Consider the following 19,136-nt stretch of genomic DNA (forward strand, 5'->3'; position numbering starts at 1 on the left):
AAACCTTAAAAACTGAAGTCTGTGATACTGATTTTACCTCAGAAATTTCAATTCCTGACTATACCTAACCTTTTCCCTCTATGCTAAATATTTTGTTAACTTGAATTTTAAAATGCCCTGAGTGACAGTAAAGCTGCTTAAATTAAAGCAGGCTCCTGATCCTTCCCTCAGGTTCCCAGTCTTAGCCAACAACCAGAGGTCTTTGGCAAGCACATTACCAGGGCAATTCAGCCACAGAAAAGGAGGGAAAGTCTTGCCTCTGAGGGAGAGTAGTAGACATGGCCACTATATTTGGTGGCAACAGTGGTTAATACCTTCCTTCACCCCAAGGTCTCCCAAACACTAATACTGAACATCACAGGACGTAAGTGGAGAAGAAACTACATAGAAAGGGGCTGCATGGGGGAGAGGAGGAGAAAAGTAGTCTGGCACCACCCCTGTACTAATGAAACTTCCATGAACAGAAGAGGAAGATGATTTCACCTAGTTTCTCCTCTCCTCGGGCTACAAAGGTTTTGTCAATGACAGTCCCATAATTTCCATTATCAGCAGTTTGCAGAGTTGCTAGGGAATACAGAGGGTAGGAAAGGATCATGTACTTATGCACACAAGCCACCAGGATCCAAGCCACTATGTCAACAGTCCAATGCACATGTCATGCTGACCAATCAGAGGAATTCTTCAACTCACACATACCTACCCATATCAACTTCTAGCTATGATTAATCATAGTTCAGAGTTGTACGTGAACAACAGTAGAGAAGGGAAATTAATGCAAATTAAAGGAAGCGCAGGGGAAGAATGTATAAACATTAAGGTGTTCCTTCTTGCAAACCTATGGCTTTGGGATAAGATAATGTGATCACTTTAATGAGCATCTTACTAGGTCAAACGTCTAAAATCTGAAACCATACTTTACGTTGGAGCGTAACTTTGTTTAAAACACCACTGATTTAAATTGCTGAGATGTTGTCAGATCGTTTAGCACATTTTCTCATTTAATCCTGCATTCTCTCCCTGTACCTCTCCTTGACTAAAATGTATTTCACACCTCCAGTTCTACACATTATGAATATAAGGGCTTAGTGTGCATTTGTGGTAAATCAGCAGCTGTGATTGCTGAGAGTTCACATGCATGCCAGTGTAACAATGATCTAACTTTCCTGTTAAAAAGCAATTTAGATACACTTGTCCAGTCATCACAATTAACACAGCTAAGTAATTATATCCATGTTTTAGAAAAGGATAGGTTTTAGAAAAAGCTACACTTAATACCACTTCAACATTGTTATCAAATGGGCTGCACAGCTACTTTCTCCACAGAAAAGCATTTGAAGTACTATTTTACCTCAGTGGGGTTTTTTTAACCCATCCTCTAGTGGCCCCTTTTGCTTCCTTTGCACACACTTTGCAACTATCTCTCCCGACCCACAGCAAAATCAGGTTAGCATCCACTATGATTCAGGGTGTCTATATGTTATGCATAAACATATATACCAGATACCTGATTTGTTGTTTCTGAAAATCAGCTTTTGGAGGGAAGAAACACAGAAAAGAAGCATGTGGTGAGGGGAAGGGAAATGTTTCCATATTTCCAATAATCATTTTCATCATTTTATTCCCTATCTCTCTGCATCCTATAGTATGATTTTTCTTCATGAACCACCACAAAATCCAATATTTGTGACATTTCCCTTTTTGCCCCCACCCTCATTTCCCAGTTGCTTTTCTCTAATTTTCACCCAACTCAGTTGTAACTGCACATACAACATACTCTTTCATTAATTCACAGCGAGGGATTCTCAGATACAGGTAGTAGCAGGGCTGGATGTATAAGGCTGGAAAATCTGATGAAAACTCCACAATATATACCTTTAAATCAAAAGAGATTAAACCCAAACAAAGCATTCTTCCATTCCTATCCCATGTGGCATAGGCAAGAAGGGCCCTTAAACAGTTGAACAATCTAATTACATATTTGCATACGCTTACAAGTATAGGACACAGGACAGGGAGTAAATATTCCCTTCCTTCCTTCCTTCCCCTGCCACTTGCCATCACCACTACCTTAACTGAAGATGCTTTTGTCTAGCTTCCCTTAAGCCTTTTAGCAAGCTGGCATGAAATTGGAAGGCCAAATTCAGTTACCACCCACAACCATCTCTTATTCCAGGCTCTATAGACTGTTTTATTTATTTATTTATTTATTTATTTATTTATTTATTTATTTATTTATTTATTTATTTATTTATATGCCACCCTCCCCCAAAGGCTCAGGGCGGTTTACATGAAACAAGAAACGATACAGGTAACTCCATTTTTAGTAATAACAAGGTGATAACAAATTAACAATAACAAAAATAACATTAAAGAACGGTAGATACTACAAACAGCATCAGCTCAACTCATACTGAAGCCCAGTTGGGAGGATTTGTAGTAGACATTGTAGAAGTGAGGCATGGGAGCCAATGGGAAGTGGTGGTTTAAGTCGACCTCAACCGAATGCCTGGCAGAGGAGCTCCCTTTTGAAGGCCATGCAATCTTCAAACACAGCTGAAGAAAAGGCAGATGCAGTTCCTTCCCATCTATTCCCTGTCCCCTCTTTTATAACCAGTCAGTACCAACATGATCATGTTCATCATAGTGTCACAAGTCTAGATAAGCATAATGTCTGGGAACAGAATGCTCCATGGGCTAATCTATTTATGAATCAGGGATTGAAATGGAGAAGGGGTAATCTCTCCCATTTCTCCTCCTCACTGCTGTACAAGTCCACCAACAAAGCCTTTCGGGGATCATACAGGGCTGCTGTGAGAGAGGAAGAAACAAGAAAAGATCTATTTTGTCACCAGAACATCCACAGGATGTACCCCAAAGCTAGCTTCCTAGACGAACTCTATTAATATTAGTACAGAAATCAGGTTGATTGAAATTAAAAGGTATTTTCGATCATTCTGTACCAAAAGTGATCTTTAAAAAGCAGGACAAAAGCGACCATGCAAAATAACCAAGAAAGTAGTAGGAATGTGGGAGGAAAACTGATTCAGGGTTCTTTTGGAGATGATGCTATTAATCCTATTTCTGTCAAACTCACCTTTCTTGAGAGAAACCTGATAGTGCAGAAATTCTCATTTCCTTTTCTCTCCAACAGGGCAGAGATGCCACTGGACTATTCAGTTTTTACTAGCCCTCCAGAGAACCCTAACAAGCTATGCCCAAGAAAAAGAAGGAAAACTGCTCCATTTTATGTGGAGCATATTGGTTTGAAAATGTTACAGGAGACAAAATAAGAAGCTTCTAAAAGATGCTTTAAAATGTATTACCTAGGTTAAACATAAGCATTCTTGGTTCTTGTAGGGATACAAAAGCCTTTAACAAGTTTACAGAAAGTAACACTGACTGCCAGATGAATACTGGCAATTGGTTACAGGACTGTCCCAAATTTGTGAGCTTTTTCACTGATAAAACCTTGTTGCTCCACCACCTATTTTGATTCAGCTAAGGAACTGGAGCCCCTTGGACATCTCAGGGTCTGATTTTGGATTGTTTCAATCCACTCCCCATGGCTGATGTGGAATGGAATCTAGCAGCTGTTCTGCCTACCACATGCCTCCTTGACCCATGTCCCTTGTGGCAGGTGAAAGCCAGCGGTGAGGAGATCTGGGTCCCTCTCCAAGAGATTATCGATTTGTCCCTAACTTCAAGGAGCTTCCCAAAGAGACTAAAGAAGGCTGTGATTAAGCCACTTTTGAAAAAAACCTACATCTGGATTCCTCCATCCCAGCTACTACTACCCTATTTCACATTTGCTGTTTCTGGGCAAGGTTGTTGAGCGGGTGGTTGCTGAACGGGTTCTGAGCTTCCTGGACGAAACACTGGCTCCTGATCTATTCCAGTCTGGCTTTTGGCCTGGCCATGGAGTGGAGACAGCTCTGGTTGCCTTCACAGACGATATCCAGAGAGCTGGATCTAGACGGGTCAGTGCATGCTGCCTTTATTAGACCTAACACAGTTAATCATGGGCTGCTTACCCAACACCTACCTAACACAGGGATATATAAGCTACATTACTTAAATGGCTGCAATCCTTTCTCCAGAGTCAGAGACTGAGGGTGGAACCAGGGGAGAGAACCTCCTGATGACATCCCCTGTTACATGCAGTTCTGCAGGGAACTAGTCTCTCCTCAATGTTATTTAATATCTCTGCGGGCTGGGTTGTCATCAATATGCAGATGACACCCAGCTGTATCTGTTTATGAATGACCATCTGTCTATAGCCTTACATTCATTAGCTTATTGCCTAGACTCTGGAGGTTGTGGTGAACTGGCTCAAGCAGAAAATTCAACTGATCCAGAATGCTGCAGCAAGTGTCCTTACTGGGACCCACTGGAGAAACACATTCAGCCAGTGCTCTCCCAGATTGAAGAATGGCTCCAGATTGAAGACCTATATAGCTTATAACCTGTAAAGACCTAAACAGTCTGAAACCTTCATACCTGTAGCACTGCCTCCTCTCTTATATTTTTTCCTCTCTTATATCCCCCAAAGGACTTTAAGATTGAATGAGCAGAACCTGCTTAAGAACCCCAGCCCCAAGGATGACAGAGTGGCCCTGGACTGGCCCTGGAAGAGATCAGGGCCCTGTAGGACTTGAAACAGTTTTGCAGAGATTATACAACAGCCATTCCACCAGGTCTATGTTAGAAGCCAGAAATTACACTGAAATTTTGGCCTCCATGACCAAAATATCAGCTAAGCTTTTACCATATCAGACATCTGAACCCCCCATCCCCAAAATTAAAGGCAGTTTTAAATTAACCTGGTTGAATCATAGTGTTGGATGGGACCATACAGGCTATCTAATCCAACCCCAGGCTCAATGCAGGATCAAAACCAAAAAAAGGAACACAACCCAACCTTTACAGGTAGGAACTCAGAAGTTGAGCTGTACAATAAAATAATGAAAAAATGTTAATTATTTATTATAGTGCACAATTAAAAACAGAAACTATACAGAGCTAACAGCACATAAGACCAAACGCGTTTCGACCCTACTGGGTCTTCCTCAGTGGTCAGAACTGTGACAATACACTCTTATACACTTATTATAAAGTGTAGCTGAGTGGTTGAATGGGATCTGTAAATTATGGCTCCAACCAATATATGTAAATTTTAAACTTCTTGGAGTCCACCTCCTATGGCATATGCCTAGGCTCACCACTCTTCGCTATTATATAATTCTGTGCTGAGAGTGTATCTCATGTGCATCAGAAAAAAAGCTCTCCAAAAAGTCTAAACTACTCTGATGGTGAAATTTCCCCCCTGATATCTATGCAATATTACTCTCCACATAGTTTACGCCCATTGCTGCGGGTCCTATCCTCTGCTGCCAACAGAAACCCTTTCCTGCCCTCCTCTAAGTGACAACTTTTCAAAGACTTAAAGATAGCAACCATGTCCCTTCTCACCTCTTCTTCTCCAGGCTGAACATTCTCAAGTCCCTCAGCCTTTTCTCATAGGTCTTGGTCTCCAGGCCTCAGATTATTCTTGTTGCTCTCCTCTGCACCCTCTCAATTTTGTCCACATGCTTTTTGATGTGAGGACTCCAGAACCGCACACAGTATTCCAGGTGGGGCAAACACCTGCATGGGGTATACCAATGCAGTATACAGTAGGACTATGGCATCTTGTGATTTTGATGTGATGCCTATGTTGATACAGCCCAAGACTGTCTTCTTTATCGCTGCCTCACACTGCCTGACACTTAAGTTAGTCCGCAAGTACCCCAAGATCACGTTCACACATGTGTATCTCCCGTCCAGTATGCATGCTTCTCATTTTTGTGACCCAGATGTAGAATGGTTGCATAATGTTTAAATATGGCAACTATTCATATTTTATTGTTTTATGTTGTTACTCGTCCTAAATCTAGTAAATTCTTGATTTTTCAGTCTGATCTATAGCTGAAAAGAGGTTGCAAGGACTTTTCTCCACAACACAAACTTCCCTTCATTATGCTGCAAGCTCATCACTTTACCAAGGATCTTCCAACTTGCAATGGACACTGTTCTTAATTCATAAGTAAAACATAATTAATTTTCAGACGTTCTCCAATTGCTCATCATCAAAATACATATATATGTATAGATTAGGGTTGCCAACTGTGGGGTTGGGAAATACCAGGACATCTTGGAAGTGAAGCCTGAGGAGGCTGGGATTTGAGGATAGGACAGACTTCAATGAGGTATAATACCATGGTGTCCACCTACCATTTTCTCCAGGTAAATTGGTTTTTGTTGCCTGGAGATCAGTTGTAAACCCAGGAGCTCTCCAGTCACCATCTGGAAGTTGGCAATCCTAATGTAGACTACAAAGGTGCATTCTGATCTATTAGCTATGAAAGCAAGAGATACAAGTGATATTTAGAAGGATCACAAAATATATTCTCTGTATTTGGAGGGCCAATAGAGCAGCTTATAATGTCCCCCCGAACAATTTTTATGTGCCATCAACATTAAAAGAGCAGAATACTTTGTTAGTATTTTTACCTCAGCTCTCTCTCTCTGTGCATTCATTCCTATAGTACATATGTAAGTTTATCAGATTTTTAAATATATATATTTTAATGTAGCCTTTCAATTATAGTTAACAAATCTCCAGTACAGAAAAAAATCACCATGGAACTTTAACTAGTAAATTACTGGTGAGACACTTTCAGATGTAAATACAAATAAAATTAGCATCTATAAAAGCCAATACAACACTTCTCGCCAGCAACTGGAACACCTCATTTTTTAAAAAAACAATGTGCAATTAATACATTTTAGATTCCAAAAATTCTACACCATAATTCATTTCTAATTTGAATACTTTCTAAAATCAAATATTTCTGAATTTACAAACACAGTCTTTAAATTATAGGCAAAGTATAATTAGGTCATATCACAGAGATCATTAGATTGATTAGTTTAGACTTCGGTAGAGATATTTCTAATTGAAAATCTGTATCAGTATCCTTTATTTTATACCACTGACAAGGACTTAGAAGAGGGTTGGAAGTCTGTATTTTTGTTGCTGGATGGAATGGTTTGGTGGCATAGGAGTGATGTGCTTTTTGTGAACGACGTAATGTAGTTCTACTCTTTAATGTGTTTGAAGTATTCATTAATAAAAATAAAATTTTATTTTTAAAAATTCTAGACCACAGCAACCCAAAAAGGCTTATAGATTCACATATTAACTGACAATCATTGTAGAACTACCATAAGGTCACTGTACACATCTTTTTAAACACATAGTTTATAACTACTTGAGGGAAGTTTTTGCACATTTTAAAGTAAATCCAAGATATCAAATGCCATCAGTATTTCAATTGTTTTAATTAGTAAAGCAAAATAATAATAATACCCATTTCTACTATTGTAGAATCCTCAGGAATCAACCAGACTAAATTTATTTGCCATTACTATTAAAAGCATGTCTATTTGGTTAATGCATATCAAGTTGGTTAATTTATAGGCAATGGCAAAGTAATTTTGCTAAGAGATTTGATTCTTTGATGCCTAGGAACTCCGTAAGCAACTTTACTAAAATATCTAATTGGTAAAGTAATGGCTACTGAAAATAAGCTGTTAAAGGAACTTTCACTGGACATATTCCAAAAGCATAAACACAATTCATAAAACTGTTGTTCGATTCTGCATATTATTGTTGGCAATTGTTTGCATGAGTTGCTTGCATAGGAATAAACTGTATATTTTATGGTTGACCATTTTGTTTATCCACAAAGCTACTAAAGCATATTTGGTCTTGTATCTGCGAAAAGGAGAATTTTATATGTTAGGATTATTTTAGTTATTATATATTGATTAAATGAACATCATTTTGGAATTTACTGTCTTTACAGTAATTTAGTTTTGTATATCTCAGTGTTTCTTGCTTTTGGGGTTGGCTGCAGGTCTGTTCAACTCCCCACAAACATACATACATATATACTTGTTTACTTTTCAAGGAACTGGGAAGATCGGGATGACTCCCTAAATACCGGTAGATAATTTTTTTTTCCAGCTGATCTAATTTCTCTAATTAAAGAACTACTTTAATTTCTCTAATTAAAGAACTACCCCTCATTTGTATGATTTATTATTATTTATTGAATTTATAGACCGCCCCTCTCTGCAAGCTGTCTTGGGGCAGTTTACAACATGTAACTGTTAGGTTTTTCATATAAGTACAAAGCAGGGTGACTTGTGAAATTTATAAAGTAGAAGAGCTAAATAGAATCAGAAGCACAAAATATTTATACACAGGATAATTAATTTTGTTTTCTTTAAATCCACTGAGTGTCTGCATGTTAGTAATATTTGGTTTCTCCAAAGAGCTCTTTTCATACCTGTCACTCATGTGGCTGTTGTTGTTTCAAGCTTTGAATAAACATTCACCCATCTTGGCTCAGTGGAGAATCTATAAAAGATTCTATTGCTGTCACCAGCAGTCTGGAACCAAGGTACAAAAGCAGCTGTAGACTAAATAATATTTATGAGATTAGTCCTTCAAGACCAATCGCCTTTTCCATTGTTTTAGCAGAATGTAAAACACTAAATACCCTTTTGAGAGTTCTTGTTCTTTTCTTCTAACTAGTAAGATAAATTATTCAGTAGTGGCATTCATGACCGAATGACTGTTCCATTAAAAAACTTACTTATACACTAATTCTCGAATAATTATTTTCAAATATATTTTAGACCAGTGATTCCCAAAGTGGGCGCTACCGCCCCCTGGTGGATGCTGCAGCGATCCAGGGGGCGGCGATAGGCCACAGGTGCATTTGGTGCCATGTTTTGGTGCCATGTCAGGTTACCGCTTATCTAGCTTCACATGGTTAATAGATGAATAACTATTTAAAAAAATTAATTTTCAGAGCGCTTAGTAATATTTTTTCTGGAAAGGGGGCGGTAGGCCAGATAAGTTTGGGAACCACTGTTTTAGACATACAGAGAAAAGTGAGCGCAAATGAGTCCATGACACTGCAATCTTCCAAATAAAGTATTTATTGCAGTTTTCAACTAATTCCAACACTACAAACTTGAAAACTGTTCTAGCATATTCAGAGCTCAAAGGTTTATTAAACAGTTAAAATATCTTCCCAATGCACAGTGATGACATGATCACAATCATCCTTATTAGAATAAGGAATTTAAATAGATGAAATTATTCTTCTAATACCAAACTGATAGTACATATATGGAAAAAACTAATTTGTCCATTAAACAAGACTGCCCCCCGCCCCCAATCCCCAAGAGGACTAAGAAAGCTTACTTTCAGGTATAGGGGGAAACACAATATTAAAAGCAGCTGAGGGCTAAAGGGGGGGGGGTGAAAGAAGATGAGGGAAGTGGCTTGATCAAACTCACTAAAAACTCAAGAAAAAAATCAGAAGAGGAACTCAAGCAAGTTAAACAGCAGGTGGGTAAAATCTTGTTACTATTTTGCTCAATATTAGCCAATGTGATTTGAAAGAGGAAAAGATACAGCTTGGGGACTAAACAACCCAATTTAAGAACATATTCTAAGATCATTTAAAACGGATTATTGAATCCATGTTTTTCCACTGTTGTGAAGACACGTATGAGTGCTTAGTAACTACAGCAGTTCTGTAACTAACTTCTCAAGCTGACAAAACAAACAAATAAACTACAAAAACAACCAACCACTTTATTGATTCCTTTGTTTGGAACCAGGATTTAGACATGTCAAAGATCTATTGACCCCTATGACTCCACATATTACCCTTAAAGCCTGCTCAGTTTCATGTTAACTTGGACAAGAATGTGGCATGTCTGGAGGCTACCACAATACTGACAGTTTGTTTTTAAAATACATGGCATGTGTCTATACTATTTCAATCTATAATTAATTAAAACCAACTGATCCCCAGTTCTTATTCAAGCATAGATATTATCCTATATATTTAGCATGGAAGTAAACAGCAATCTGGATTCACTGTATTAAAGTTCACTTAGCCAACTACTTCAGTAGAATTAGTAAAAGACAGAATATTGCAAATGACCAAAGTCTGTATTACAGTAAGATTCACCAGCTAAATGAAAACAGTTTTAAAATAATCACATGGACAAATAATGGATATTTTGATCCCAAATCCCTGAAAACACATATCTAATCATTGTCAGTAATAGCACTCCAGTTCTTGCCAACATTTATTTCTCTGCAATTCTGGCGTGCTGCCAGGTACCAGTATTGTTTATCATTTATAGAAGTCATCTCAGTTATTTACTGATATACATTTTATAGAAGGAAAAATTTGTGGTACTGATCTCATCAGACAATAGCAAAAATGGCCACTACCTAACCAATACCTTCCTAGACTATAAAATTATTTGGAATACTTCTTGTAACACAAATTAACACATGTTTCCCTCTCAAATAGAAATTGTAAAACTGCCTCCTACCATAGAATGACAAAAGTCATGGGGAAAAGTCTGGAAAAAAACAAAGAACATTTGGTGATCTAAGAGCACATCAGTTTAGGTCTTAACAGCCAATCCTTTCAAATCGGACTAGGTATCATGAGAAATAATCAACCAACACTCCAGGAACAAAAAAATATCAGATTTACATGGTATAAAGGATGCAAGGTTTGCAGAAGATATCCCCCTGTATATGTGGGTAATATAAATCATGGCATCTTCACAGGTCATTTACATTAGGTGACATCTACTCTCAATATAACTTTTTTTTAATTCTGCAGTGATTAGCAACCATAACTGCACTATGGCACAAATAAGACGTGATCAAATTCTCCCTAGTGTATCATGCAAGAAAAGTTTGTCTCAAGCTTGTTATGGGAATCTGGAATTAATCTTTCTGGCAGCTCCCTTTGACAGCAGTAGTCAAATTAGCCCTAATAACTTAGGAGCTATTAACCCCTTTCCCTTATCCCTCAATTGACCTGAAATTTAAACTTTAAGCAAGTACAGATTTTTAAAAAATTGGAAAGATGGAAGGTTAATGTATTTTTTTACTGTTTATGTGTTAGACTATTAAAATAAATTAACATTATGTAAACATATTCAACAAGCTGCCTTTCTTACAAAGCAAGTATAATCTCTCATACAGTGTGACTAGAATATCCACTCTCTGCATATACAAATAAATTTCCCAGCTTTATAAGCATACACACATATGGAAAACTCAATGGGAGGCAGGCCTACACTTCGCAGCCATTCAAAAGATCTGTCACTGCATTGTGATGCTGAAGATGGCTCCATGTTATCAACCATACCTCCCTCTAGATTCCTTAAGGTCTGATAAGTTTTGTTAATGCTGGACACACCTGACACGGCCTGTCATTGCAATTATCCTGAAGACTTATACCATATATACAGATATATACAGTTGGGCTGCTGGACAAGGGGAAATTCCTATACTTGTGCAGAGATTGCCCATATATGTATAAACGTCAAAAATGGCTTTAGGTGGAGAAGACAGCAAGCTAGCTTTATTCACCTATGGCATTAAAGTGTTGAGTTGTTAGAAAGGAAGCAAGGGGCAAAGACAGCCAATGTGCATGATATAAGACTAGTTAAAATCCACAATTAGCCCCAAACACTACTTTGTTGCGAAGACACTATTTCTCAGGTTAATTTGCCTACCCTCACATGGTAGTGAAGACCATACAATGAGCCTACTGTACTGGGACCTTGGAAAGGAGAGAAAAATCCAAATACAGCAAAAGAGAGAGCCACCTGTGTTTTCAAGAGCTCCTCTTCTAGCAAGCTACTTTCTTATTTTTTAAACATGTTTCCAGGTTACAAAATGTTCCTAAAATACCAGCAGTCAAATATGAATTTTAATACAAGCCATCTTATGGAATACAAGTCAATCAGTTAAAGGGAACAAGATTTCCTGAAACTATCACTAAAAGATAATGTGTGGTAAGACGCTTTGGACCTTTAAAACTGTTGTCTGGAAATGCACAGCTCACCTTTGCCATTGTAACTCACACTATAGGAGGGTGCTGTATGAAGAGTAAACATGAGAAATAGAAACTTTTGCATAGGGCCACTTACGTGTAACTGGTGGAGGCACTCACAATAGATTCTGACCGTACGTAACATAAACAGCAATCCCTTTTCCCCCCCTAGACAAGCTCTCCTAGTCTGCACCATTAGAGAGGACCAGTTGCTCCTACTTGAGTGGATGTGTCTAAGCCATGTGGTGCCTCATGTATGCCTGGACAAGTGTATCAGGGAAGAGTGCAATTGTTCATAAATTGTTCATAAAGAATTCACTTTCAAGCAAATACATATAGGATTGGCTTTCAGTAGGGTTTGCTCTAAATTATTCTACTAAACATCAATAAAGGTTTTTAAAGTATTTTGTAGTAAGTGTACATCTGATAAATACAGTAACTTTTAAATAACTTCATACTATTCAAAAGCAGCTATCTTACAAAATAGAAGATCAGTTTGACCTGCCATTGCTTCACAATCTATATTACCCAATTCAAGTTGGTAGCCATATTGGTCTAAAGTAGCACAACAAAATGTGAGTCCAATGACACCTTTAAGACCAACAAAGCTTTATTCAAGGCATGAGCTTTCATGTGCATGCACATTTCCCCTAATGTATATTACCATAAGCCCAAAGGTCTATTTTTCAAACAAATGACTACTTAAGTAATTTACACCAAGATGGCAGCAAAGTGGGAAAAGGGTAAATGACTTGTAGGGGCGGAAGAATGAGATGCTTTCCACAAGTCATTGAGGGCTCTCGCTAGCTAATTCCCTGGTGATTCAAGTTAACTGGGGTATAAAATAATAAAAAATACATCTATCTCAAATTCAGTCATGCTTTATTTCTATTTAACCTGATATAACATAGTGCATTCTGTCCATTCCACAGAGTATCTTCTTCAGAAAGAATAACTCTCTGACTAGAGCTTTGGAATTGGCTCTACACACCTATGCATTTTACTGCCATGAGGCCAAACACTGGTCTTTTTATATTCTTACTAGAGTGAATGTTCTCCTTAGAGTTGGTCAGAAACTTACTTTGTGTCACCCACAGAGATTGCTAAAACCAATTAAGGAAAAACAATTCCTGGTCATTCTGAAACGTGGAGTTTGACAATGTAGTATCCAGAACTTCAATAGAAGCTCAATTCCTACGACTGAGTCTGCACTCAAATGGTATTTTTTCTCTCCCAGTCCAGCTGATTTATAGTAGATTCAGATTCAGATCTTGCTAGAGATCTACAGCAATCATTTCTCCAACTTGAAAGATCCATCTGCTGTAATCTGCACTCAAATACTCTTCTCCCTGGAAACTGGAAAAACCTTAAAAAAACATTTTCTCTCCCCTTCCTTCGTTGATTGGTCTCTGCTGATTGGTTGGTTGGTTCCCAGCAGGAGCAGCCCCTTTAACTTCTGGTGTTTCCACTGCAGGGCTTCCTCCTTAAGTGAACTGATAAGCATTAATATTAGAAGTAAAGACAAGGTATCCTTACCTCAAGCCATTTATTTTTTTTACGGGCTTCGGGGCGGGGGGGAGAGATACACCCCCAAAGCTGCCCTCTTTCTTGTCTTTTTTTCAAAAAGCACTGACCTTGCAATCATAACTTTATGAATTCAAGGCTGGCTGTGGATCATTTTTCCCCACACAGGAGATTTATTTAATTTTTTTACTTTTGAAAATCATATGTTTTAAAAATGGTGCATTTTTACAACATGAGCTGTTCAAAGCAAAATACATAAATAAAAACTCTTGTGTGTAGGGGAAAAGACCCACAGCCATGGCTTCAAAGCAAGTGCTTTACTCACAGAGCTATCTTAGCTATATTGGATTTAACTGCCTGTGATCCTATTCAGAATATTCACTGACTTTTTTCAAGTGTATGTTCCCCAAGCACGTCGGGAGAAGAGATGGCAGCTGAAGACAACCACAGGTATGCCTTTAATTCCTCCTGATATTAGTGATTAATGCATGACTTAGGGGGCCAGGATGAGAAGAAAAATACTTCCACAGCACAGAAGTTTAAACACAATCCAGCCAAAGCTTAAATGGAGAAACAGAACAAAGGAGCTGCTTCTGCTGCATACCAACCAATCACGAGAAACCACAGCACAATGTCAGTGCTGGAGGTGCAGCTGCAGTGGTGATAAGGGGAAAAGCCGATGAAGCACCCAGCTGCACCCAGAATAGAGTGCCATGGGTTCGCATTTCTCTAATGAAGCGGGAGAAATCCACTCTTGTATATGCCAGGGAATAAGTAGTTTGACTCCTGTGTAGATGAAGGGGGGAAATCCCGACTGGAAATCAGTATCAAGTGCAGGAGGCTTTTGTTTATCTGAACCCAACCAGCTTAAAAAAAACCCAGTGCAGATAAGGCCCAGGTTAAGCCATGAGCATTATCTGACTGTCAAATGAACACATAGGAAAGGAAAGCCTTACTTTCTTTTTTATTGATTCACTAGGGGCAAAGCCCGTTGTCTCCAAGAATACAACGGGTGCTAGAGCCTGGCAGTTGGAAGAGGAAGGGTAGGAGTTGTCCAGTCTGTAAGGGCATGGGGTTGAATGTTGAGGCCTACTGCACAGGGTTGTTGTGCAGATGAAACAGGAGACAAAAGAGCCAGTTTCCTCTGCAGAATAACGCTGTGCAGTGACCTCGAACCTGCAGAGAGTTGCAAAGAAGAAAGACACATGGCTTGGCTGTGTCGAACCTCCGGGCAGAGCAGTATTTTAAGTGAGAAGGAGCTTTTCTGTGGCCTCCCTGTCAGGCAACTGTTTGGCAGAAGGGGAAAATCCCCCCCCTCCTCAAAAGGAAGGCCCTCAGGCTCCCCTGCGTTGGTCTCTGAAGGAAAATGCCTCCTTCCCCTCAGTCATGGCCTGTCAGAGGTTCCTTCACAGCAGGCCTGAAGGGAGGGGGAGCACTCTGCAGGCTCTACTGACCTCCTCTCCCTTCGGTGGACAGGAGCAGACTGGCAGCCAGACTGGGCTGGGTGAATGGAATTTTGGTTTGTCCTGGTGAGGGGCCAATAGGAAGTCACTTCGCGTGCCTCCCCATTGGCTGCTTGGCCTTGGATGGGCCCATAGAGTTTTTATCCTGGACAGGGCCCGCCCTAACTCCTCTCCAGGTGGCCTTACCTTTTTATTTAACCGCAGGAGCGGTTAAAGATTGATTCAGTTATTCCTTTGAGCTCATTTTCAGTGCTAAATTTAAACAGATGTATTCTGCATTATGTGCTCTAAATAGAAGATAGCTCTATTAACTGAAAAGACAAAGAGAGAATGGAATCCAAATAATGAAGCAGCCCATACCACCCTCTGCCACTGCAGGCCTTTTTTGACATCTCATGTGACTAAAACAATCCACAATGCTCTGATCTGAATTCTGGATCAGACTTAAGGTTCTGGTTATCACTTTTAAGTCCCAGTGAACCTGATGGATCGCCTTCCAGCTTACACCCCCCCAAGGAGCCTTACGCTCTAGCACACCAAACTTTCTGGTGATCCCTGGCCCCAGGGAAGCTCACTTGGCCTTAACCAGGGCCAGAACTTTCTCAATTCTAGCTCCCACCTGGTGGAACAAGCTCCCAGAGGAGACAAGGGCCCTGATGGAAGTTGAACAATTCCACGGAGCCTGCACCACCACTTCAACCTGAACCACCACTTCCCAAAGGCCCGCCTCCTGAGTCTCCCTCCAATGGCACCCACCATAATTCTGCCCTTATTTTCCATATTTTTCTATTGTTTGATGTTGCTTGTTGTTATCACCTAATTATTGTTAATCTAAGTTATCTGTATTGTTTCTGTTTCACAAGAACCACCCTGAGCCTTTGGAGAGGGCTATATATATATATATATATTTGTGATGGTCATTGCCTTCACTCACCATCAGCAGTGTTGTCTTGAAATATTACTAAAATCCATAGATTGTTTAGGTCTAAATCCATTTTGTATTAACTTAGATTGTTTTCAGCATTCAAAATACCTTATACTATGTCCCACTATGCATTAAATTTGTATTCTCAAAAAAATCCATGAGGCAGACTGGCAAGACATTCCCTAAAGCTAAGATGACTAGCATAAATTCTGTTTCAAATATTTTTAAAGAAAAATAGTCTTATTAACCTTTATTTTCTTGACCTTTTGAAGTTAATAGGGAGACAAATAAATAAATAAAAGTTCCAACAACCACAGACTTGTAATGGAAATGTTTTTGCTGCTCACCATAAGCTAATAAGGTCAAGAAAATAAAGACTGGGGGTGGGGTGGAGATTTTAAAACAAAGTTTGCAAGGCTGTAGATGAAGTTTGGGAACTTCCTGGAGATTGGTCAAACATGTTCAAGATCAGGAATTTATTTATTTATATTTTATTTATTCACATTTATATACTGCCCTCCCCAAAGGCTCAGGGCGGTTTACATGAATCACTCATTTTCTGAGACTCTAGAGATTTCTTAAACTTGCTCATAATTCTCCAGAGCCTTAAAATTATCCTTTGAGAAGCATATTGTTAGGACTGTCTGACCTGTGGTTCTTACAAACTCCCACAAATGACTTTACAGAAACTATATTTGTTTAATGTCATATTTTAAAAGCTGATCTAGAGTTGAACGAAGAAAAAGAAGCTACCCTACTTTTTATGTTAAGTATTCCTGAAAGATACTTATGATTGCAGTGCCTGTTCCAAATTAATTGAATGGCAGTTTGCCCATTACGGATATCAAAATTGCAGGGAACAACTCACTGAATTTTTTTTTCTTTTGTTGTCAAGCTGCAGTCATGGTGACCTTGTGGGGTTTTTGAGGCAAGAGACATTCAGAGGTGGTTTGCCACCGCCTGTCTCTATATAGCGGCCCTAGAATTCCTTTGTGGTCCTCCATCTAAATACAGACCAGTGCTGGCCCCACTTAGCTTACAAGATCTGACGAGATTGGGCTAGCCTGGGGTATCCATGATGGGGCAATTGTCCTGCTTGTTATATGAAGCCCCCCCCCAAAAAAAGATAATGTGAACTAAAAAAAATCCACCAAGCTACAAAGCAGTAGATGCACAGTGAATAGGGCTAGAAAGAGACTGCAGACCTTTCAGTTTTTTAGTGGAAGACGCATAATGGGGCTAAACAACATCCTGTTGGACATTTGCTTTACCACGGTTTTCCATTTTTGCTAAGGCAGCAAAGCCAAGTTTACAAAAGAAAGAAAAAAAGGGGGGGGGGGAGGTTAACTAAATTCCAGAGTCAGGGAACTGTGAAAAACCAAAGCTCAGGGGACTTCAGCTGCCAACATTTGACTATGCGGATGTGGAATTGCAGGCTACTACTGTATGAGCTTTCAATACAGCAGAAAAGATGCTGACTGCCCTAAAGCCTAACCACAGCAACTGGTTCTCAAGCGGTGCACAATTCAGAAAAACTTTGCTTATGACCACAGCCCATCAAAGGTATTTAGTGTAATGATTAATCACAGATGAATTGGCCTTTTGTTTCTTGGCTGGTACTTCAGAAACTTTTCTACAATTCTAGCCACTGTTATGAGAATGAAACAGACAGGCTGAAATAAATGCATTTCCTGTGGCACTTATGCAAATCTGGATGAAGTTTTTACCAAGACACCTAGCTCAAGTCACAGAACGGTTACTAAAACAACATACAAACACGTAACCGTTTCTCACAGTTCACTGTAAGCTTCCAAGAATACATTTTTAAAATCTCCAATCTAAGTGGAAATGTTTTTGAGAAGGCAGACAGCTGGCCAAAGTAAGCGCTTACATTGAAACTAATTTACATGAAAATATACATGCCTGGAGAGCCAGGGAAATGCCACAGGGCAAGGAAGCTCCATTAAAAAAAAAAGTATCCTTTAACAACTTCTATAAAGCTCAAGGTTAACGAAGGACAAAACAAAAAAGTGTCCAGACGGTTCAAATCCAACAACATTACAACAAAGGAATTTTTACTTATTTATTTACTGTATTTCTATACTGCCCTCCCGTAAGGCTCAGGACAGTTTACATAAAACATAGGGAAGTACATTATAACCATAATAACAATAATCACAACAGTAACAGTAAGAACCAGTACTGATCAACAATAGCATAAAAATTAGCAAAGGATGACAACAATACTGGAGGAGAAGGTATGGAAACATACTGTGGGGTTCAGGTCACTAATAGTTGCTTTAAGAAAGAGCTCATTTAAGCCCCAAGCACAAAGATGAAACTATCCTTCTAACTCAAATTACCCTATCAAACATAGGACTCTCAGTACCATGTCTGAGATCATATTGGCATCTTTAAGGAGGGTCTGGTCAGACTGGGGAGAATGTCTCAGCATGTTGTCCAGTGGGCCTCCTTCCCAGCACAGTTGTGTCACCAAGGCCCATTATGCACGGCTGCCGAAACGGTGATTTCGGGTCACATGGAAAACGCGGAGGGGGAAGACGCAAAGCACACCGGTTATGCACGGGACAGGGCGCGACGGCGGCAAAACCCAGAGTAACCGATTATGCATGCGGCGATCCTGGCGCCGCTTCTGGTTGTGCCCCGGTCACTCGGAAGCTGTGCTTTCTTCCGCGTTTCGCTAACGTGGCTTTTTCGGCGGCATGCACCAAAGCTGCGGCCGGTTGCAGCCGGCACCGTGCGTTATCAGTGATTTTAGTCGCCGCCATTCCACCCCGAATGTACGTTATTCCCCCCGTGCATAATGGGTCCTACAGAGAAAACAGGAGGAAAATTGCAGCACTTGCTCCTGGTTACAATTGTTATTTGCACAACTGCTTCTAAGACCAACAACTGTTGCTGCTCAGTCACCTTCCTCTCCTCACAGTGGATGGCTGGTACTCTTAGCATCTTTCATTGGTCACACAAAGACTGACACCGAGCAACCTCTGACATCTTACCTCTGACTCTTCGGCAGAGAACAGGAGAAGAACAGAGGGTATGAATGTCAAAAGACAGATGGGGACGTAGAAAATGCAAAGAAGTCTGATTCCACTACTGTCACCACCACTTTAACTACAGTTGCTTCTTCTGCACACAGGGAGGCCCTCACTTTTCCATCAGGCTGTTTGGTAGATGGCCCACAACGCTACTCCCTATGCTGGCAGTCTG

At 39.7% G+C, this 19,136-nt stretch overlaps 1 protein-coding gene across 12 annotated transcripts in view; it reads right to left on the reverse strand.

The window, feature by feature from the left end:
- Positions 1-19,136, reverse strand: part of ATE1 (arginyltransferase 1) — a 72,667-nt gene that overhangs the window by 15,408 nt on the left and 38,123 nt on the right. Inside the window, exons 11-12 of one of the 12 annotated variants that reach the window (XR_013233611.1) lie at positions 6,271-6,395; positions 5,470-5,643 (exon numbers count right to left, since the gene is read on the reverse strand). The exons of 10 other annotated variants lie outside the window; for them this stretch is intronic. The gene's annotated coding sequence lies outside the window, so the exon portion shown is untranslated. The remainder of the gene's footprint in view (positions 1-5,469; positions 5,644-6,270; positions 6,396-19,136) is intronic. One more of the 12 variants, XR_013233612.1, reaches the window with a different exon arrangement.

Source organism: Paroedura picta, chromosome 8, assembly GCF_049243985.1.
Source record: "Paroedura picta isolate Pp20150507F chromosome 8, Ppicta_v3.0, whole genome shotgun sequence".
Classification (NCBI taxonomy): domain Eukaryota; kingdom Metazoa; phylum Chordata; class Lepidosauria; order Squamata; family Gekkonidae; genus Paroedura; species Paroedura picta.